Source organism: Scyliorhinus torazame, chromosome 2 (genome assembly GCF_047496885.1).
Source record: "Scyliorhinus torazame isolate Kashiwa2021f chromosome 2, sScyTor2.1, whole genome shotgun sequence".
In the NCBI taxonomy this organism is placed as follows: Eukaryota; Metazoa; Chordata; class Chondrichthyes; order Carcharhiniformes; family Scyliorhinidae; genus Scyliorhinus; species Scyliorhinus torazame.
In genome coordinates, this window is record NC_092708.1 from 341,096,833 (window position 1) to 341,116,332 (window position 19,500).

The 19,500-nt window shown below is 44.7% G+C and overlaps 1 protein-coding gene across 8 annotated transcripts in view; it reads left to right on the forward strand.

Moving 5' to 3' along the window:
- LOC140402859 (ena/VASP-like protein) overlaps positions 1-19,500 on the forward strand; it is a 421,629-nt gene that overhangs the window by 214,793 nt on the left and 187,336 nt on the right. The gene's annotated exons all lie outside the window — the stretch shown is intronic.

The following is a 19,500-nucleotide window of genomic DNA, read 5'->3' on the forward strand; positions in this document are numbered from 1 at the left end:
GGGAGACTTATAATAATAATAATCTTTATTATTGTCACAAGTAGGCTTACATTAACACTGCAATGAAGTTACTGTGAAAATTCCCAGTCGCCACACTCTGGTGCCTGTTCGGGTACACTGAAGGAGAATTCAGAATGTCCAATTCACCTAACAAGCATGTCTTTCGGGACTTGGGGGAGGAAACCGGAGCGTCCGGAGGAAACCCACGCAGATACAGGGAGAATCTGTCGATCTCAACGTTGGATATATTTAATAACCTAGCCTCTATGGCCCTCTGCAATAAAGAGTTCCACAGATTCACTAGCCCCTGAGAGAACAAATTCCTCCTCATCCCTGTTTTAAATAGGAGCCCTCTTCCCTGAGATTATGCCGCATGTACAACCTCTCAGTGTCTACCCTGTCAAGCCCCCTGAGAATCCTATATGTCTCAAATAAGGTCACCTCTCATTCTTCTAAACTCCGCTGAGCGCAGACCCAACCTACTCAACCTCTCCTCATAAGAAAATCCCACCATACCCAGGATCAACCTAGGGAACCTTCTCTGGACTGAAATAATGGCCATCGTTCCATTTCTCTATACCTGCTGAACTTGTGCTAGCGTTTTGTGAGTTATGCAGCAGAGCCCCCAAATCTCTTGTGGCACATGCTGCATAATCTCAGGGAAGAGGGCTCCTATTTACATCAGAGCCCCCAAATCCCTCTGAGCTGCAGCTTTCTGCAGTCTTTCTCCATTTAAAGAATATTTAGCTCCTTTATTCTTCCAATCAAAGTGCATAACTTCACATTTTCCTGCATGATTTTCCCTCTACCAAGTTTTTTCCCATTCACCTAACCTGCCTACGTCCCTCTGTAGAATCTTTGTGTCATCCTCACAACTTGATTTTCCATCTATTTTTGTGCCATTCGCAAACTTGGCAATAGTACATCCACTTCCCTTGTGCAAGTCATTAATATATGCTGTAAATAATTGTGGCCCTTGCACTGGTCCCTGTGGCACTCCATTAGTTACAGGTTGCCATCCTGAAAATACCACTTTTATCCCAACTCTGTCTTCTATCAGTGGCCATGCTTTTGTGATGCATCCAGACTCCATGGTCCTGATGTGCTATTTCGCCAGCCATTGGAACATAGTTGCTGAAGGATTTCTGGGATTATGCCATCTCTGACTTGATGAAGTAATGCTGCCCTCTGCTATCCATTTGAATAAATATGATTCAGCAAGATATTTTGCATCATGTGTGCCAAAGTTCACGAACATGTTATGATGTCTAAGTCACCACCTGATCTAAAGTTGCAAGTTGTTAAAAGTCACAGTTTGATGGTGATGTAGTCAACGGAAGTATAAAAACTCCTGTAATGTTAAAGTCTGGCTATATGGTATATTGCCTTATAGATACAACCCAGTTATTGATGCAGGCAAACCAGCGTGTATCAGCGCCGGTCCCCAGTCGGGAAAATTGGGGAGGGTTAATGGCAAGATGGGAAGCCGGCGGTTTTAACAAAAAACACCCGCACATCCAAACATTATGGTTGATCCAAAGGTGATCAATCAGCATTGTGGCAGATAAAGCCGAAAGAGGAACATGTTATTGTACCTATCTATGTATCCACCAAATTTCTAACTTTTCTCAGACCTGAAACAGATGCTGGAATTTTAAAGTCCCTTGGCGGTGGTATGGCTGGTGGGGTGTGGTAAAATTGGGTGCCATGTCAGCGGCGCCGTTCCTGGCACCTACTGGCATCCACCCATCCTGCTGCAATTTTACCAACGATGAGGAAGGGGTAAGGCCCTTAAAGTGTGAGGTCCTTAGAAGGCCAATTAAGAAGCTTCGTAAACGAAGCGAGGGAGCTGGGAATGTTTTAGTCTGTACTCTATAAATGGAGCTCATGAGTCAGTTTAACAACATTTATGTCTGTATGGCTGAAGAAGGCAAGGTACAGGATAATTGGCTTTCATTCAAAGTATTGACATCAGAGATGCTATTTAAAAATTGCAACAAAATGTTTCTCATTCCTAATTCTGAGAAGCAATGCAGATTATATAGATTTGTGAGTCAACTGGAATCCGCCACATCAACATTATGCTACCGGGAAAAAAACTGGCTAATTTAATGAGGCTGTTTTGAACAGCAATAATCCTGCTTCCTGTGCCTGGATGCCAAACCGTGCACTGCAGTGCAATTGAAAGCTGGCCTGGGCTTGGTGCTAAAATAATTATGCTTCGGACGTCAATCGAGTGGCTCTCTTCTGGTGAATGCTAGCTGACTACCCACAGCTCTGAAGATATTAAATTTCTACTCACAAGTTTGAATAAGTTACTTTCTTGTGTCAGAAAACAATTATTATATTTTATTCAAAGGAACTGCAATGGTTCAGTTAAGGACCTGTCTGGATTTGTTGAATTTATCCGGAGCTTTGATCTGCCTCAGCCTCCTATAGAACGATTGATTACACCAGTGTTTTTCAAACTTTTTTTCCGGGGACCCATTTTTACCAACCGGCCAATCTTCGGGACCGAACCTGGCCGACCTTCACGACCCAACCTGGCCGACCTTCGCGACCCACGCCGGCCGACCTTCGCGACCCACGCCGGCTGACCTTCGCGACCCACGCCGGCCAACCTTCGCGACCCACGCCGGCCGACCTTCGCGACCCATGCCGGCCGACCTTCGCGACCCACGCCGGCCGACCTGCGCGACCCACCATTTTCTCTTACCTTGTTTGTTGCTGACAAAAATGGAGGAAATAGTTTTGGGTGCCTTTGGCACCAATGGTCTCTGTCCCCCGAACTTGGATAAAAAAAGGCTGCGACCATATAAAAACAAATGCTGCCGCACTGCGCATGCGTGCCCGATCATCGGTGTGCATGTGCATTTTGCGCATGCGCACCGATCATCGGACACGCACGCGCAGTGTGACTGACATTTTAAAAAAATCTCTTCCTGGCCATTTTGAAGGCCGCTCGCAGCCGGCATTATTAAAAGCCGGCTGCTGCGCGCATATTTCCGCGATCGGGAGCGTCGCGACGGACGGCTCCACGCCCCTCCCGAAACCCGCCCACGACCCACCGTGCCCCCGAGTTTGACAATGCCTGGACTACACCATAAGTGCCATACTGTCCAACAAGAGCTAGGCAGTGCTGAATAAACATACAACAGAAGTTGTTCCTTGTTATATCATTGGCAATCTCCCAGAGAATGCAGTTCATGCCAGGTTAATAAAGCAGTCTGTGCTGTCTCCGCTGTTGCTATTGATTGATATTGTCGCCAGATGAACAATTGAAATTAATTTATTTTTTGCGCACCAATCCCTTCCTTAATAATAGCAGAAGGTAAATGGAAACAGGATGCAGATGTTTGGTGAAAGTGCAGGTGATGGCAGTCGTGCATTGGTATTGTACAACTATAACGAACCATTGACCAGCTGCTTCCCACTTCTGTCTGTTTGTGACATGCTTAGTTCCATTGTTTGAAGATGTTAATATATAATTATACTTCAAACTGCTCCCATTATTTGTACCATTGATAAGTAACAATACAAGGGCGGCACAGTGGCGTTGTGGTTAACGCTGCTGCCTCACGGCGCCTAGGACCCAGGTTCGATCCTGGCTCTGGTTCACTGTCTGTGTAGAGTTTGCACATTCTCCCCGGGCCTGCATGGGTCTCACCCCCACAATCCAAAGATGTGCAGGGTAGATGAATTGGCCATGCTAAATTGCCCCTTAATTGTTAAAAGAAAACTGGGTATTCTAAATTTTAAAAAAATAAGTAACAGTGCATTCAAATCTGCTTCAGTTTAGCTAGTTTAAAGCAGTCCATGAAAGGAAAAATTAATTCCCATATTATTTTAACACTCTTTTTCCTTACAGTCAAATGTAACTTAGTGTGGCTCCTTTTATCGTTTATTTCTCAATTTTATTTGTGGTCTAAATCTGTTGGAAATGTTAGAACTGGAGAACATGTCCAAGGCAATGTTGACATATTAAAACCAATAGTATTTCCACATGAAAGGCAAACCAGGCATCCCCACAAGAAATGACATGTCCTGCAGTGGAGAGTACATGACCCAGATGTTCTCAGAAAAGACTGGAAGTTATCACAGTTGGAGATGAGCAGAAATAAGAAATCTTGCGTAGAAGTTATATTCAGAATGATAGATTCAGGGAGAATGTACTAACTGTAGAACGGTGTTCTTCAAACTTTTTTTCAGGGGACCCATTTCTACCAACCGTCCAACCTTCGCGACCCACGCCGACCGACCTGCGCGACCCACCATTTTCTCTCACCTTGTTTGTTGCTGACAAAAATGGAGGAAATGGTTTTGGGTCCCTTTGGCCCTCGTACAGTCTCCTCCAATGGAACCTGTTGGATGAAGGTGAAGCCTTCCGGTGTCAGAAAGTATGGAGTCTCCATCTGTCCAAAGTTCTGCATTTTTTTCCTGTAAAATTTTATCAAATAAACCCCCCCCCCGAACTTGTAAAAAAAAAAATTAAGTTAAATTAATAAAATAAATGCAAAAAATAAAAATTAAATGAATAAAACCCCCCGAACTTGTAAAACAAAAAGCTGCGACCGTTTTTAAAAAAAGCAGCCGCACTGCGCATGCGTGCCCGATCATCGGCGGGCATACACATAGTTTTGCGCATGCCCGCCGATGATCTGGCACACATGCGCAGTGCGGCCGCATTTTCTTTTACAGGGTTCGCGGCCACTTTGAAGGCCGCTTGCAGCCAGCGTTATTAACAGCCGGCTGCTGCGTGCAGATTTACACGATCGGGAGCGCCGCGACGGAAGGCTCCGCGACCCTCCCAACACCCGCCCGCGACTCACCCGCGGGCCGCGCCCCCAAGTTTGACAATGCTTGCTGTAGAAAGTATGAATTTCCTGCCTCTCCACCTGCTCTGTCCCAGTGTGTCAAATACTGTCAAATCTGCTCTGCAACCACTTGGGAAACAGCTTGTTAAATCATCTTGGTTATAGTTATTCTTAGCTTATTCAATAAAACTGATGCTGTGTCTACTGCTAAAGAAAACATTGTTCCTGCAGTCTCTTTGTCATTGCAGATTTGCAAACATTAAAGGGCACGTGACAATAATAAGAATCTCCCTGAAGTAATGCTGCCTGGCATTATTTACCAAGGTAGATGACATCAGGTTGGGTAATTTCTTGTTACTGAATAGAAGGCAGTGTTTACTGGCTGTAGATCTGAAACACTTATAACCCTGCAAATTCATGAAAAAGCAATTGAGTAAATGCTCCATTTTCAAAGAGGTCACCTTTCCTGACTCCCTCGCTCTGGAAGCGATTCCTTTCCGGCTGTAGAAGCCGGTTTATAAAGAAGATATTTGATTCAGTATCATTAAAAGTACACTCATAACTCAGTAAGATACAGGCCCAGGAATTCAGGCAGATTGGACAGGCAGTGTGGGAGGGGGTGCAGAGCGCATTTTCTTTGAGTGGATGGTGAGCTCAAAGGTGCTTGGCGAAGAGACCTTGAACAGGTGTCGGAGCCATCATTTGCATATATAAAGTGTTGACACCTGTTTCTGGTGTGGTTAAATTATGTATTTCTTTTGTCTTACCCAAGCTTGCCACCAAATTGGAACTTTAGGTCTGGATTCTTCCGCCCCGCTTGCCGCACAATGCCCATGGGTGGGACGCGGACCATGCAAAGGTCCATTGAATATGGGCGGGAATTTCCGTTCGCCAGAGGGGTGCGGCCAGGGAATCCCGCCCCTAGTTTGAACACGTCTCAAAAACAGGCAATGCATAGACCATTACTAGGCCACAAATTTTAAATCAGTACTGCACCTGCATAAATAATAAGTTAAGCTCAGCGATCTCTGCGTGCTTAGGGACAAATGTGATGAAAGTTGGACAGACTGAGTATCAAAGCCAAATCTTTCAGCTTAGATCGTGATAGAAGTGCATGAATGGTTTTTGTAATAATCCACAGGAGGCAGGGGTTCCGTCACCACACCAGTATTTATTTGCAATAACTTATATACAAGAGCAGCTCCAAACAGTGCTGCTAGCATTCCAGTCAACTTAAGACTGCCTCACAAAGCCTACACAGGTGCTTATATGGGCCCCCTCAATGAGCTATCATTGAGGGAGCTCATACTCCAATTGGCCAACCAATAATGCCAATTGGAGGTCATTACAGTTTTAAAGTTGTGTGTAGACTTTACTCCAGCCACTCTCACTCTATGCCCTAGGAAGTCAATCTTGGGTGCCGCAAATGTGCATTTGTCCTTGTTGAGCGTCAAATTGTGTTTTACGAGATGAGTGAGCTGATTGTGTTCTGCTTTGTCTGTTCCATGGGCAACAACATCATCAATTAGGCTAAGTGCCCCATCAGCAGCTTGCAAGACTGAACGAACGCTCTTCGAGAATGGACAAAGTGCTGAACTTAGTCCATAGGGCATTCTGTAGTACTGAAACACACCCTCATGAGTAACAAAAGTTGTAATATGTTGGTTCCTATAATACATTATTCTTTGAGAGGCAGCTGAAGCTGGCTCTGTTGCATATCGAGTTTTATGAAGATAGTGAAATTGTGTTGACAGAGGATACTTGTCTGGAATGATAGTTTTGTCAACGTCTTTAAGGTTGTTGCAGAGTTTATGTTCACCATTTTTCCTCATGCAGTGACTAGATTTGATATCCATGGACTTGATGATCCACTCAATGATTCTAGTTGTTTCAGCTCCTTTGACACTTCACGGACTGCAAATAGCAATTGTCTCAAAATTTGGGGAACTGGTAGAATTGATGTGTCAATGTGAGCAGCATGACACTACCCCTGGACCTCCCCAAACTCAGTAAATAAGGAAAGATATTGGTGGGCATAGTCTACATCATTAATCATATTATAATCATTAATCAGGTGTGCTCCGGCAGGGTCATTGAGTTTTAATCCAAGCTCATTGAAAAGGTTTATCCCCCCCGTCCCCCATAAGGCCTTTAGCCACATAGAAAGTGAACCTGCAGAGTGCATTCTGGGTGATGTTTTAGTTATGGACTTGTTATCCCCAAAACTGGATTAATTGTGTCGTCATAAGCTTGAAGAATGTTTGATGCAGGTGTGAGAAAAAGTTGCGAAAAATATAGATGGTGGAGTTCATTGCTCAATATAGATACTTGCGCCAACCTCAATAAAAAATGACCCTGTGATGCCCGCGATCATGACTGAGCAATCCTTAAAGTGACCTGGTGCTTTACCTTTTATGATGGTATACACATGTTGCACCTCACACCAGAAAGAGAGTCTTCCACGTGTTGAACCGATTAAGTATTTTTCTTTGACGACCTGCAAAAGGGTTCCATTTAAAGCATGAGTTGTACTTTTTCCCTTGAGCTGGATATGATGTTGCGATCCGATGAGCATTTCCACAATTTGGGCACAGTTTTGAAAGTATCTGACCGTGATGGGACAGGTGTTGATTAGGTTGCTGAGGTCTCCTTGTCCGTAATCCTTGTACTTGAGTTGTTTGGACATGCCAGGTCTGCACCTCTGAGTATAAGGGTGCATTACTTTGTAACCTCATCAAATCTAATTGATAGTGTTGATTTGAATTGCCATCGTTGTGGTGTTTTCCAATGTTAAATCGCCTCCTTGAGGAGACAGTTCCTAGTTCAGGGAATTGAAGAATTTTCAATTAATTGGTTACAAAATAGTTTTTGGTTAGTCTACCAAATTTACATGTAACAGCCAATTGCCACAGTGCTACCAGGACTATTTCCCCAGGATTATTGAATAATGTAGATTATTCAATCATCTCACTTTAGCCCAAAGTATTCTTTGAGAGTCCTTTTTGCCTTTTCAAATGTAGACGTATCTTCTGCGAACTGCTTGAATATTTGCTTGCCTTCTGCTCCAAGACATTATACAAGAATCGTTTTCTCGTGGATCACTGCTATCTGGCCTATTCATTCCTGGAGCGAGCAAGTAGGTTTTGAACCCAGAAATCCCAGGATCTCCTGGTGAAGAAACAAATGGTGCTGGGGACTGTAGATTTAAACTTTTCTCATCTATCCTTGTGTATTTGCCAGTTTCAAAACTTTAAGTTGAGTACTGTTGGATGCAGCTATTATCTTTCTGAGATTAAGTCTGCTTCAAGTTGTAATGTCATTACCATACACTGAACTGAATCCTTAATAGATTTTGAAAACTATTAAAGTACATAATGAATGCACATATCCACTTCCAATATACTAAAGCATATACCTGTCAAAATTGTATATAAATGGAGAATCCAAAACTAATTGGATTTACAGTCATTGTCCTATAATCAGCAATAGATTAATCAACAGTTAATATGAAACATCTTTTAATGACTTTTACATAGTGACATCTTTTCTACGTATCTCTTTTGATTTGACTACAGTGAATCATCAAAATAATTACAATATTATTTATTTCACAATTGTATTTTCTTTAGGGTTGTGGTGAACCACTGTATTAGGGGATGTAAGGTAGGACCTCCACTACAGATTCGGCGGTAGCTCCGCCCACTAAGAACTGTATAAATATGCATGACCTCCAGTGCCCTGCCATTTCGCCAGCTGCAGCAGGAGGCCACGCATCTGACTGTAATAAAGCCACAGTTGTACCCAATCTGTGTCTTTGTGCAATTGATTGCATCAAGGGTCAAGTTGTTTAATGAAGTGTGCATTGCAAGTTGTCAGCTAACGCAGGACGGGAATTACTTTCGACAACAACTGCAGTATTGATGCACAATCAATACTCTTGAGACCACGAGGAGTCATATCGATTCAGCTTTAATCAGATAGAACTGTACCCAGCAGCGATGTTACAGAAGTGAAGGCTGCTGGGACGGCATCGGTTCTTATACCCCGCCTCTCAGGGCGGGGCTATGTACATTACCCAATGGTAGACCCCGCGGTCTAGCCAATGGTCATTCACCTCTCAGGTACTGCAATACCTGGTATTACCACAAGTATCCAGAGGGAATTTCTCAAAACACAATAATCTTGGGCACTATTTAAAAGATGTAGTCATATTTTAGATGTTTTTTGGCTATGAAACTGTGAACTGGCATGTTGCAGAAATCCTGGCAGCCTTAAATGTCTTTAAAAACAAAAACATTGGGCTGCTCAACTATCTGTGTAAGTTACAACAAGGTTTAGAATGTATGATTTTTGTGAACAAATTTCAATGACAAGTCACTAATGATGGGGAAAGCCTGCAATTTTCCCTTTTTTCTATTAAAGGAAGCATTTCAACCTAGTACACCTAACTGAACTCTATTCCACACAGACTATATTAAGGATGTGGAAACACACCGTTTGTCCTGCTGACCTCTTTGACTCTGCCTTGCTTTCCTTCTTTCGAACCTACCTCTTTGTTCAAGTTTTTGGTCACCTGACCAACTATCTCCTTAGGTGGTTTGGTAATTCTCCTGTGAAGTGCTTTGGGATGTTTTATTATGTTAAAGGCACAATATAAATAGATGTTGTTGTTGTGTTTGACAACAGGCCAGAATGGAACATTGGTTGTAAAATGAAATCGTCAAGTTCTAGACAACTGCAGTTGTTGTTGAAAGTAATCCACTGCACATCCTGTCAATTTCTTGACCCCTGTCTCGTTAGTATGATAAGGATAGGCTCTTAACAGCCATTAGCTGCTTTACATAGGCCATTAAGGCATTTATGAGCACATCATGATGCACATAGTATCAATCTACCCCCTATTTGTTCCGTACTTCGCTTGGCTTTGGCCTTGGCTCCCAGTGGCTGACATAACTTAAAATCAGTCACTGCCTGATGTCAGGGATGGGAAGTGAAGCCACGTGGCTGGTTCATCTGACTGGACCCTGCTCCCCACCATCACTCTGTCCATGAATCAACAACATAACGTTAACTTCAGAAATCGGGCAGTTGTTGGGAAAGGCATATTGAGTTTATTTATATATTCCTCTTTCATGAACTCAGGGTGGTACCTGGTGCTCCTGCCACCACTGGGGCACCTTGGCAGTGCCAATGGGCACCCTGGCAGTGCCAGGGTGGCACTGCAAGAGTGCTCGGGTGGCAGTGCCAAGGTGCCCCAGTGGGAGTGCTAGGTACTACCCTGCCCAGAGCCCGAAGACCCAGGGGTCTCCAATGGCCTGGGAGACCTGCCCAGGTGCCTTCATGCCAAGTCCACGTTTGTGTGGACCAGTGCTAAACGGAGGCATGGCGTGGTCTCCCAGGCACAGGCGTTTGTTCGGGTCCCGACATATTTAAATGAGCCTAATTACTCACTTAAATCTCGGGCGAGATCCAGATTGCCATGTCCCACTAGATCTCATGAGGCATTCCGAAGATCACAAATCCCATGAGAGGCATCTTGCGAGATTTAATGGGCTTGTAGCGTCACCGAATCGGGCATGGCAAGGCCGTTTGATCGCACCCATTCCCTATACAGGGAACTATTCAACAATGATGAATATTGTAAAGTAAAATAATGGTGCAACTTTAGTTTAGTTTACCTTGCGGCATCTTTTCTGTACCTTCAAAAGCTTCATTAAAACCTATCCTATTGCTTTTGATTTCCTTTACTAATTTCTGTCCACATCCAACCCACTGCTACACAAAAGGTGCTGCATATGTAAGCTGGAATTTCCCCACCTTTGTACAAAATGCACAGCTTTATTTGTTGTTGCTGTGGCACCTTAGAATCAAAGAACTGCTACAATGCAGAAGGAGGCCATTCGGCCCATCGAGGCTGCACCGATCCTCTGAAAGAGCACCCTACCTAGGCCCACCCCCCTGCCCTATCCCTGTAATCTAACCTGTACATCCCTGGACACTAAGGGACAATTTATCATGGCAAATCCACTTAACCTGCACATCTTTGGACTGTGGGAGGAAACTGGAGCACCCGGAGGGAACCCACACAGATATGGGGAGATAATGCAAACTCCACACCGACCGTCACCCAAGGCTGGAATTGAACCTGGGTCCCTGGTGCTGTGAGGCAGCAGCACTTACCACTGTGCCACTTTGCCGCCCCTTGTGTTAATAAACTGAAAATCTTGGGCTGGATCTCCGCCGGCGGGATGCTCCATTTTTGCCAGAAGACCGGGGGTTTCCCGACGGTGAGGGTCTGCCCCACAATGGGAAGCCCAATTGACCAGCCGGCGTAACAGAGCATTCGCCGGCGGGGTGAAACTGAAATGTGGCGGGGCGGAGAATCCAGCCCCTAATGTTTAAAATGAGTCGTATGGTTTGACCCTTTCACTTTATGGAGACGTTCAGTTCTTGTAATACCCAACCACTGTGAGATGATAATAACTCAGTCACATAAATATAACTATGGGTAACGAAGGTTGAAAGTGAAGCCAGCTGGCTCATGTAAGCCTAAACAAAATGTTTAAGTTGGGGCGGGGAGATGAGAAATAGAAAAAAACTTGTGATTCATAACATGTAGTACTCTTAAAATTATGTCATTGAAGTATTAAGATAATTCTATTAAATGAACGGAAATGTGTAAGTTAAAAAAAGGATAAACTGCTACAGATCCTGGAAAGTTGAAACACGAGCTCGAAATTCTCATGATACTCAGCAGGTATCATCGATTGAGTAAACACAAACCCGCTTAGATTTCAGATATAATACATTTCATAACTTTGGGAAGCCCCAGTTCAAGCACTACCTGGCCTTGTGCACGGTTTCTGTGCAGACCCCCCTTGCCCTTCATAGTGAGGCCATACTGAGGCGTACTGAGACTCAGACACATTGCAAAGCAATACAGTGGGTCCCCCTCATTATTGTCTTTCATCCAGCTAAACATAGTGTAAGCCATTGACCATAGTATCTGAAGGGAAATGACTAATCTTACAGAACCCCCACGGCGTATGTAGTGGCAGTGGAGGTGGTCCGCCATTGATCAGCGGTGCGTTCTTCCGATCCCGCCACTATCAATGAAGTTTCTCATTGTTCGTACCCTCCGTCGTTCATTTAAATATCCTGAAGCCACATTCAACTAGTGCTCGGGCGTCAACGGCGAGTCTGCGAGGCCTCAATCGGGTGCCGATTAATACTGCTTTCCACAATCGTGGATCAGGAATGATGGCACCTCGGTGGGGGGGGGGGGTGGTCTTGGAGGCCATTAAGGTTCCCCTGAAGGTTGGGGACTGGGCAGGGTACTGGCACTCCCCTGGTACCTGGTCACCTTGGCACTGCCAGGGTACCCAGTTGGCACTAACAGGCTGCCATGGGCACTTCCAGGGTGGCAGTCCGGCAATGTTAAGGTCCTGCTGTCAGGTTGGCACTGCCAATTATCAGGGCCTGGGGGAACCATGCCCATGAAAGGCGGGGTGAGGGATGTATGAAGGTGGGGCGGGTGAAGGGGAGTCCAAAAGAGGGATTAGAGATCAAGTCAGCCTTTCAAAATGCCATCCCGATCTATGAGGAGCCTGCTGGTGAGTTCAGTTCCCCAGTGCCAGAAATATTTCAAAGTGTGGTCTTGGTGGGGAGAAACTCCATGAGACACAAAAACAGTTAGGTGACGTTGAATAGCGGTCTACTTTTCAGCATTGCAGCTGTTGTGAAACACCCTGCCAAATGTGCCCGAGATCACACTGTGAAATTCTTCCGATGAATTGCACCCTATGTTTTTCATGCAGTGATTGATGATAAAGCTTTGTTTAGAAAAGGTAAGTGACCATTAAATTGACCAGCATTGTGAAAGTGGAAAATTCTTCGGGTGCATTGGATTAATTTATCCATGGGATAAAGTGCTCTTCTGCATTGAATAGTATAGAGATTCAGATTTTACTGTGTCAGTTGCACTCTGTACTTCAATCTTTCCATCAATTGACAGATTAGCTATCCCTTCAGCATTTGAAGTAGAACAACAGTTGACCATATGTTCCACTACTTCAAAGGCTTTAAGATTTTCAACTCTGGAGGCTTTGTTGAAACCTTTGCTCAATGGAATCATATCATGCAAATTTGTCTGAGCACCAAATTCCGCTATTGGATTCAGCATAGCAGGGATTGTTGATACAGCTCTCAAAGAGACTGTAAGCTTTGTTTAAATTGACAGTTTTATGTGCTATTAAGAGGATTACTTTTTTTGGAAGCGGTTTTTGAATGACCATCTGTCTATTTTATGCAACTTAATAAGAGTAAGTTTTTTTCGTCTGTAGTTTGAAGATGATTAAAGATATTTTCATGTGAAGTTTGAATGCTGATTGCCATATTTGACAGTTTCAAGAACATCTCAAAGACTTCTATTGTAGGTCCTGAGTTCTGTCCATTGTGGATACTGGATGAGTAGGGGGGGAGGGAATGGAGGTCAGTATGGGGGATATTGGGGTACATTGGAAGGGCATGGGGAAATAAGAGTATGGGGAATATGGGTAGCGCATGGAGATATGAATGGCATGAGAGTATGTAGGGTTGGGTGATAATAGGGAGCAGCATGTACATGAGGAGGCGGGGGATATGAGTGAACATGGTGTTATGGGGGCAAGAGGATATATAGGAGGGTGATGAGTTACGGTGGGGGAAGGAGGGTGCTGGCTGGTGGGGTGGGTGGATGACAGGAGGTGAGGGGTGAAGGCTAGGATACCTAACACTCTTGTGCAGAACTGGCCTGATATCGCAGCGAACAGAAGAAGGCCTGCTTTCCGCCGCATCTGCCCACCTCGGGCCTACTAAGAGGCCTCAATTCTAGCCTGCCATGCCATCATGTAAGTAGTGTGGGCGGGCACTGCCGGGCAAGAGGCAGGATCGGGAAATCTCCCAACCTACAGTTTCTGCCTCAAAGGGGGAAATTCAGCCGATATTTTCAATGATTGAAGAGCCATCTATATCGCTAAAAGTTTACTTTTTAATCAGTGGATAGCATATGTGAACTTAATGGCCTCCAGGCGTCATTGATCCAAAATGGTTTGAATGTATGTTTCTGGAGTTATAAAAAGATGTGAACATTCTGACTTCAGTGTGCAACTCTTCTGAAAATGCAGAGGGACTCTCTCTTATACATACATTACGGTTTAAATAAATTATTTAACTATAAGTGGAACCAGTCAGAAAAACATATGAGGCCTGACATTGTCTGATGGACTTTTCTGCATCTATGAACACGAAGAGTTTTATGAGGGAGGAGACCGGAAAGTGCAGCAGTCCTGTTCATGGTGCAGTACAGGAGAAAAATTGAACTTTTCTTCATGTTATGATGTGAATGTTATTTTCATTGTTCGATATTTCTGATGGAAATCACTAACATAACTTTACATGATGGAAAGGTCAAGCTATTTTTGTTGCAGCGATTGTGTTCATTCTACTTTCACAACTTGTCGATTCTGTGGTATTATTTCCTGACATGGTGGCTTTTTTTTTAAATTTAATTTTTGTTCAAATTGACCCACTGCTAATTTCCAACTTTTGCAAGCGCAGCTTTCAAGCTCATTCCCACGATTGTCTGGGGACTTCTGCTCAGAAACAGCTGATCGAGCATGATATGATGTTATCTTTGGTATCTGCAGTGCAGGCTATTTCAGCTATTCATTTCTCCCCCATTGAAATTCTATTCTCTGGTAATTTGATGAAAATTATGTGTTAAGTGCAAAGCCTATGGCTTCTGAATCCTGAACTAGAACAGAATTATGTGATTCTGCAATTATTTTTGTTCCTAGTTTTTCTCGTGAATAAAAGGGGTATCTCATCTCTATTCGGAGGATACACAATGGAATGATTATTGTTCAGGCTGAGAGCAAATTGAGCACTTAGCAAGAATAACTCTCATTAACCAATACAAATTAGTCACAGTATACTCAACGAATATTGGTATCTGTCTTTTGAGAGTCCCATTTCTTTATAACTTGGTAGCACTCTCATCTCTCTAAGTCCGAAATTTGTGGGTTGAAGCTCCAGTCAATCCTTGAGTATATACTCTTGGTTGAACTTGAGAGCGTTACCTGAGGGAGTGCATTGTTAGCTGCCATGCTTTTATTGACACATTGCACTGAAACTTCATTTGACTGTTCTAGTTCTGGCGGAAGTTAACGGTCCCACGACACACTGTGTAAAACAGAAAGGACTTGTCCTGGTGTCAGTGCTAATGTTTTCCCCTCACCTTTACCAGTGACTACACCTCAAAGGAAATTAATTTTATCAGAAATGTTTTACATTATCCTGAAAAGGGTGATGGGGTGCAAATTTATTTAATTTTTTCCCCCAAAAATATACTTTATTCACTAAATTTGAAATAAGTTCATGACACAATATTTCACTGGAATACTACAGAAAGTGCCATAAAATTCAATGGGCGGGATTCTCCTGCCACGTTTGCCCGGCGACCAGAGAATCCCGCCCGAGGTCAATGGACTTTCCCTTTGGCGGCGTCTTGCCCGTGGCGTTCTTGCGGCGGGCGGGGTGGAAGAATCCAGCCCAATATGTTTCCATACCGTGTGTTCCACTCTTAGGTGCCTCTATAGCATTGTAATACTCTTGATATAAATTATAATGGAGAGGGGTGACTATTTTGTTCTACAGGCTACTTACTTCCTTTACCAATGTCAGGCATACAGCCTGGGGGCAAAACATTTTAACTTGAAAAATTACAGAAGGGTAATAGATTCTCTCCCTCTTCTTCCTCTTCCCCCCCCCCTCCCCCACCCCCACCCCCTTCCCCCCATCACCCTTTCTCTTTTTGCCACCGTGTCTTCCCATGTCACATACCTTTCCCCGTTGAGGTAGAGGCAATGACATGCATCCAGGCCCGAAACCAACCAGAAGAAAATCACTTTCAATTACACTTTTCTCATTCTCTTCAAGCTCTATATTTTGGGGTCATAGATAGCAGCTTCAGGGAATTAGTTACACCAAAGATTGGAGATAGGTGGGTAACTGTAAGAGGGACTGGGAAAAAGCAGTCAGTGCAGGGATCCCCTGCGGTTGTTCCCCTGAGAAACAAGTATACCGCTTTGGATACTTGTGGGGGGGACGACTTACCAGGGGTAAGCCATGGGGTACGGGCCTCTGGCATGGAGTCTGTCCCTGTTGCTCAGAAGGGAAGGGGGGAGAGGAGCAGAGCATTAGTAATTGGGGACTCTATAGTCAGGGGCACAGATAGGAGATTTTGTGGGAGCATGAGAGACTCACGTTATCTCTGGGTTGTTGCCCGTGCCACGTGATAGTGAGATGAGGAATAGGGAGAGAGAGCATTTAAACACGTGGCTACAGGGATGGTGCAGGCGGGAGGGATTCAGATTTCTGGATAACTGGGGCTCTTTCTGGGGAAGGTGGGACCTCTACAGACAGGATGGTCTACATCTGAACCTGAGGGGCACAAATATCCTGGGGGGGAGATTTGTTAGTGCTCTTTGGGGGGGTTTAAACTAATGCAGCAGGGGCATGGGAACCTGGATTGTAGTTTTAGGGTAAGGGAGAATGAGAGTATAGAGGTCAGGAGCACAGATTTGATGTCGCAGGAGGGGGCCAGTGTTCAGGTAGGTGGTTTGAAGTGTGTCTACTTCAATGCCAGGAGTACACGAAACAAGGTTGGGGAACTGGCAGCATGGGTTGGTACCTGGGACTTCGATGTTGTGGCCATTTCGGAGACATGGATAGAGCAGGGACAGGAATGGATGTTGCAGGTTCCGGGGTTTAGGTGTTTTAGTAAGCTCAGAGAAGGAGGCAAAAGAGGGGGAGGTGTGGCGCTGCTAGTCAAGAGCAGTATTACGGTGGCGGAGAGGATGCTAGATGGGGACTCTTCTTCCGAGGTAGTATGGGCTGAAGTTAGAAACAGGAAAGGAGAGGTCACCCTGTTGGGAGTTTTTTATAGGCCTCCTAATAGTTCTAGGGATGTAGAGGAAAGGTTGGCGAAGATGATTCTGGATATGAGCGAAAGTAACAGGGTAGTTATTATGGGAGACTTTAACTTTCCAAATATTGACTGGAAAAGATATAGTTCGAGTACAATAGATGGGTCGTTTTTTGTACAGTGTGTGCAGGAGGGTTTCCTGAAACAATATGTTGACAGGCCAACAAGAGGCGAGGCCACGTTGGATTTGGTTTTGGGTAATGAACCAGGCCAGGTGTTGGATTTGGAGGTAGGAGAGCACTTTGGGGAAATTTGGCTAATGGTAAAGTTCTTGAAAGTGTGGATGAGCAGAGGGATCTAGGTGTCCATGTACATAGATCCCTGAAAGTTGCCACCCAGGTTGATAGGGTTGTGAAGAAGGCCTATGGAGTGTTGGCCTTTATTGGTAGAGGGATTGAGTTCCGGAGTCGGGAGGTCATGTTGCAGCTGTACAGAACTCTGGTACGGCCGCATTTGGAGTATTGCGTACAGTTCTGGTCACCGCATTATAGGAAGGACGTGGAGGCTTTGGAGCGGGTGCAGAGGAGATTTACCAGGATGTTGCCTGGTATGGAGGGAAAAATCTTATGAGGAACGGCTGATGGACTTGAGGTTGTTTTCGTTGGAGAGAAGAAGGTTAAGAGGAGACTTAATAGAGGCATACAAAATGATCAGGGGGTTGGATAGGGTGGACAGTGAGAGCCTTCTCCCGCGGATGGATATGGCTGGCACGAGGGGACATAACTTTAAACTGAGGGGTAATAGATATAGGACAGAGGTCAGAGGTAGGTTCTTTACGCAAAGAGTAGTGAGGCCGTGGAATGCCCTACCTGCTACAGTAGTGAACTCGCCGACATTGAGGGCATTTAAAAGTTTATTGGATAAACATATGGATGATAATGGCACAGTGTAGGTTAGATGGCTTTTGTTTCGGTGCAACATCGTGGGCCGAAGGGCCTGTACTGCGCTGTATTGTTCTATGTTCTATGTTCTATTGAATGTTTTTCCATTAGAATCCAGCTAAAATAGGCAACTTCCTGGTTTGGGATTCACAAGCATCAACCCAACCCGTATCTTATCATGCTACAATGAAAAAGGTGGTTTGTCACCACAGTGATGCTGGTTTTAAAGTGTTCACTGCTGTACTTCCAAGTACTAGTGGCAGCTTTTTAAATCTGTGTGGACAATGTATTATATCCCGAAGCGGTGAAATGCAGTTCGATTTTATTTGTAGCATTTCAGGGATTTGTCCAAGTTCATAGACGCTCTAGAGAAATCAGTTCATGCAAAATTATTCACCCTGTTTTCGAGTTCTGAAGGGTATAGGGTTAAATTATAATGGAGAGACTGTATAGAACCTTAGTTAGGCCACACTTGGAGTATAGTGTTCAATTCTGGTCGCCACACTACCAGAAGGATGTGGAGGCTTTAGAGAGGGTGCAGAAGAGATTTACCAGAATGTTGCCTGGTATGGAGGGCATAAGCTATGAGGAGCGATTGAATAAACTCGGTTTGTTCTCACTGGAACGAAGGAGGTTGAGGGGCGACCTGATAGAGGTATACAAAATTATGAGGGGCATAGACAGAGTGGATAGTCAGAGGCTTTTCCCCAGGGTAGAGGGGTCAATTACTAGGGGGCATAGGTTTAAGGTGAGAGGGGCAAGGTTTAGAGTAGATGTACGAGGCAAGTTTTTTACGCAGAGGGTAGTGGGTGCCTGGAACTCGCTGCCGGAGGAGGTAGTGGAAGCAGGGACGATAGGGACATTTAAGGGGCATCTTGACAAATATATGAATAGGATGGGAATAGAAGGATACGGACCCAGGAAGTGTAGAAGATTGTAGTTTAGTCGGGCAGTATGGTCGGCACAGGCTTGGAGGGCCGAAGGGCCTGTTCCTGTGCTGTACATTTCTTTGTTCTTTGTTCTTTGAGAGGGGTAACTAGTTTGTTCTACAGGCTACTTACTTCCTTTACCAACGGCCTTAAGTCCAGCACAAAGCCACTTGACTCAGCCAGGGGAAATATTCCTCAGTTCCCCAGCGGGATTTTGGATAAGGCCAATGAGATACATGAGAGTAAATTTATGATCCTTGTTCCCAGTGGGTAAGACATTTTTAAGGGAGTGCAGGTCAGAGGTAGAGATAGCGCTATACAACTACAATGTGGATTTTCCACCTCCAGTGAGGTGGGCGACAGGGTGGGAGGGGGTCTGCATTGAGAGGCAAGCGGGATTTAAAGGAGGTATGATCTTGTGAGGGAGGGGGGGTGGAGTGCCTCCGATGAGCACAGGGAGCTCCCCCAAATAATGTACCCCCCCTTCCTACCCAGCAGCAGCCATGCAGTGAAGCTGAGGTACTCGCCTACCCCTACAGGGACGGAGTAAGGTCCTTAAGAGGCCATAAAATGGCCACATAGGGACCTCAACGGGCCTAAGGACGGCAGGTTGCCTGATGCCTTTCTCACCCCCTGTAATATGAGAAATAGGTCAAGGGTGGAGAGGAAGGCAGTGGGAAAGCCACCGGCTCAAATACGCCAGTAAGGGACCGTAAAACCGAACCCAATAAACTCAATGGCGTACATTGTTTCAGATTAAAGGTGCAGCAGCTTTTGGGCAGAAATGTTATGAAGAATGACTTCAACTGTTGTGAGTTTATAATTGCTGCATGCAGTACTGCATGAAGTTC